Source organism: Bombus bifarius, unplaced genomic scaffold, assembly GCF_011952205.1.
Source record: "Bombus bifarius isolate JDL3187 unplaced genomic scaffold, Bbif_JDL3187 scf7180000009125, whole genome shotgun sequence".
Taxonomy (NCBI): domain Eukaryota; kingdom Metazoa; phylum Arthropoda; class Insecta; order Hymenoptera; family Apidae; genus Bombus; species Bombus bifarius.
This window is the reverse complement of record NW_022884914.1, coordinates 499084-503833: the sequence shown is the minus strand read 5'-3', so window position 1 is coordinate 503833 and position 4750 is coordinate 499084.

Below are 4750 nucleotides of genomic sequence, written 5' to 3'. Positions count from 1 at the left end.
GTCCATGAACGATTGTGACTCGAAAGGAAATAATCGAATCCACTGTGGTACTATGCACTATATGAAAAAAATTATTCTGGTTTAACGAATTTCTTAAAATAAATATCAATGTTGCTTTTCGTGGACCACTTTCTTCTTTTTTAAACTCTGTTATATAACTTTGTTATCGAGTTTTTCGTATCGTATAATTAACTATTTATTCTTCCTCAGAGCTCATAATTGCGTAATTCTTTAAAAAAAAATCATCTTAAACATTTGCAGTTTATTTAAATCAATTTCATAACAGATAAGTTTGCGAGAGATTTTGCGGTATTACTAAATGAAATAAAAAAGTTTGCTAGAGTGCAATGAATAGAAAGAATAAAATTAAGCAGAGTTTTTGCACATACTTCGTGTTTATTCGATTGTCGACGTGTGATTAAAAAATGAGTAAAACAACACGCTTTTTTTTGTATTTTCGCGTAAACTTACTAAGCATATTCGCTGAATGGGCTTGCGTTTTCAAATTCTACGCTCCGTGGAATAACTTTCAATTAATTCAAACCATTTAAATTCATTTCAAACTATTAATTCGGCAGAATATGAAGTTATGAACGGATAACTGCAACTATCTGAGTAACTTGATTCCTGTTCTTTTCCATTTAAGTCAGCCACTGTATTTGGCGATTATAATGCAAAACTCTTTCGTTTCATCTAGATTGAGAAAGTTATGAAGTTCTTAGCTACTGTGTGGTTAATACTGTCTTCCACTCCATACCATTCTGCGAAATCATGGATTTTCAAATCGACGCTTGCTTCCAGAAATTTAGTTTGACTCTATACCTATAGTTAAATTGATTCGATAAATATTTCATCTAATTTCTTGTTCGCCAAGGATTTCACTCCATGAACATATACTTTAAAACTATCGTAATGATTAGTACAATTTTTCTACAATTAAGAAATCTATATAAGTTGAACAAGAAATTAATCGATATTACTTGCTCATCAAGGAAGTATTTACACACGAAGGAAATGTTTATAATTACATTGTCTCGTGGCCTAAAAATCTCAAACTCGACATATTTTACAGCGTTTCTACTAAGTGCATAGAAAAGAATAAAACAAAATTACAAACTCCTACTTTCTTCTTACAACTGGAACGAATATAAAATTCTGAATCACGGTCAATAGAATTTCAAACAAAGAACATATCTGAATACTTGTATCACAACGATCGATGTTATGAATTTTTAAATTGAAAATGAAATAATAAATTCGATACCTATTATAGCCTGACTCGTTACATATCTTTAACAAAAATATAAAAATATAAGAAAATAAACATAGATAGTATAGATATCTTTCTATTGCAATGTTATCTATTGTATTCGTTTCTTTGCTATCATCTAAAAAGATTTTAAAATTCTTTTCTATGGTATTATCAAGAATTATGATTTTTAACTTGGAAATGTCTGCATATTTCCATAACTGTACGATTTTAAATAGATTCTATAAATTTCATAACGTAGAATTTACTTATGATCTATAACAAACAAATAACAATTGTTATTTATATTTTGCATCGTGTTAGTTGCCTTTAATTGCCTTTCACTTTTCAAATTCCATTGACGAAAAACATGCAAATCACTGACAGCTCAATTGTTGGCGAAAACTCCATATAATTCGTTACGCAAGTGCAAACCAATTTCAGTCAAAGAACATAAATCTGCACGGAACAGAGCATTTCAATGTTAGGTTAATATCTCTATTGTACCTTGACCACATAGTTATTTACGCTATTATTGTTCAACAAAGCGGTCAGTCATCAGCAGTAAAGGCGTTTTACGTGTTGTTTCTGTTTTTAATTAGTACATATAGCGTGTCGTAAAAAATTGGAACGGTTTACGACGTCGAAATAATTCGAAATAAAATAACTTTTGTTAGTTACTCAAGGAAATAGTAGTGCAACGTGATATTAACAATACGATGAGTTTGAGAATAGCAATTTAATGTAATTTATGCAGCAAAATCTTCCGTCGGAATTTCTTTTTTCAAGCAATTTGGATTATTGCATATATATATATTTTTATAGATTTTTTTAGATTATTGCATATCGTAGTAACACTTGTTTCTTGTTGTACAAGAAAATAATTCTATAGCACTTGTAATAGTTCTAAGGTTAAAGTTGGGGAGCTTAAGATTAACGACGAGGCATTATATGAAAGGACGATATAAAAATAGCATAAACAGTAAAATCTCACTTATCCGAAATAATATGAAAAAACAAAATTGTTCGGATAATTGAATGATATCACTTTTCTCATATAAAATTTCACTTCTTCAAATATAGATTAAAATTAACTGGCAGTTTCTTTAAATATTTCTGGATCCCATATTTTTTTGGCTGCTGAGTCTTATTATAATTCTTTCACCATAAATAACTGCATATATTTATATTCTTTTTGTATTTCAAACTATCGAAACGCTTTTTCCAATGCCTCGGATACTTGGACGTCAGAAGGCACCTCTCCATTGCCAGTAGCGTTCACTGTTTCCATTTCTATGAAATCGTCTCTATCGAGATGAAAACATTTCGTTGCGTTAGTATATTTCAGATTTTCTACTGTTGCCAGGGAAATCTACCTGCTTTAGACAATATTCGATATCAAGTTTGTGCTTTTTAATGTCGTCATCATGGCTTTTTCAACGTCATGTATGTTTCCTGATCCCGCTGCACTCACTTCACTCTTCAATTTTCTAATTATGTTAGAATGCTGTTAGTTTCATATTAAATTCTTCCAATCAGAATTCACTGAATCGAATAAAGCAAAGGATACATTGTGCACGAACAGTAATAAAATATGTACATATTTGAAACGGAAAAAGGTATTCAGTGGTGGGCATAATTAACTTAATAATTAATTATGGAAAGTATATGAATTTGTTAACGAAATAGAATGACTGGTTAATAAGGATTAGAGCATTAATAAAATGTGATCTTCGTAGCAGCCTATTAACGTCATTAGTCGCCAATAAGTAAATTTGATTAAACGTTGAAGGACTAACAGACGTTAAAAGCGATAGAAGATCGCAGATAATATAAGAGATCTTGATAATTATGTGAATGTTGAAACTCGAAATGTTCCTGTATATAATTTCATGGGAATATTGATATAATATTTCGGGTGTCGTATCTTTACGAGTGTCCTCGAATTAGGGATCGAAAGCTTTAATCTTGGCGAAAGATTCGTACGTGACTGCCTTGAACGAGGTGGCCGGGATACATTTTCGAAATGCAACAGCTGCGTCGATTTTGAGCGACACGTGCTACAGCTATGAAATATGCCATCCTGAGAATCGTTTTGTCATGAGAATCGGACGTGTTATCTTGGTCGAATGTGGGGGATTATAGTTGGAAGACGAACGGTATAGAGGGTGCAATAAATTAAGCGGAGATTTTGTGATTCTTAACGAATGAATGACACGTACGTTTATTTCGATTATACGAATTTTTGGTACGTGTATTTATTCCATCTTATTTACATATTTTGCATATTGTTCATACACATTACATGTTATCATTATTTTATTTACATGGAAAATAATTACATACATGAATTTTTATTTACGCGAGAATAATTTGTAATCTAGGGACCTTATGAATTTAAAATAATCCTTGTAACTAAGAGATTATTGTTTTTGTAGTAACATCCGGGCTACGGATTTTATATACTTACATTTTTCGTTCGTTAGCTTGGTTTTTTAATAACGGTGTATTTACTGTTAGAACTCATATGTGTGTTATATTGATGTAAAGTATTCATTATTTAAGAATATCTATTAAATATTATATTTCATTGAATTAAATCATATTATTACTGAGCGGATTTTTGGAAATAAAGTTATTATTTTAGTAGAAAGGAAATCTGAACACACCCGGTATATAATGCGAAGCTGTAATACGCGAAAGAAGTAGTAAATGAGCTGTACAAAAGGCAGAATGCATTATTTATTTAGCGATCAAGGATCGAAGATAACGACGCATGGAAAACTTCTCGAGCATCTGTCTGAGTGAAAATAAGAGTCGTGTGAAGTGGATTTTAATGCGCGCTAGATTTTCATCGCTTTATCGACGATTCCGTTTCGTGATCGCGTGCTCTAAAAATCTTGTTTCTAGTTTGTTTCTCATTTGACTAAATAAATTCACAAAATACGTTGTACATGAATATATGTAGCGTAGCATCACGTTAAAGAATCAGAATAATTTGAAATCGACTTTCACACGAAGATCGAAATTAATTTAAATGATCCGTTTTATCTACAATACAGTGGACTATCGTTGCTACGATAAACAATTAATTGAGAGTTCGGTCTTCTTTGTCAGAATAATTTGATAACGAAACTGTAAAAAATGTTGCCCCTTTCACACAATTACAGTGGTGAACAAAAGAAATCTTATAAGATAAGATGTACAAAAAACAATGTAATTTTGTTAACTGGACCTAAATTCAATAAAAGCGATCTAACGCAAAATTGATGACTGTAACGAATACCTGTGAAAAATTTCTAGTCCTTGTAAAAAATGCATAGCGTGTTCTTCTATCCGTCACTGTAGGTTTACTTTCCTGAGTGAATGCTTGCTCGTGGTTGCACCACTAAGGTGTGTTTAGATCAAGCTGTAGCAGCACATGATTCAACGGAAGATTTGAATCGGAAGAGACTCATATTATTCTGCCTTGGAATACCAACGTTGTTTTGGTGTCTAGGT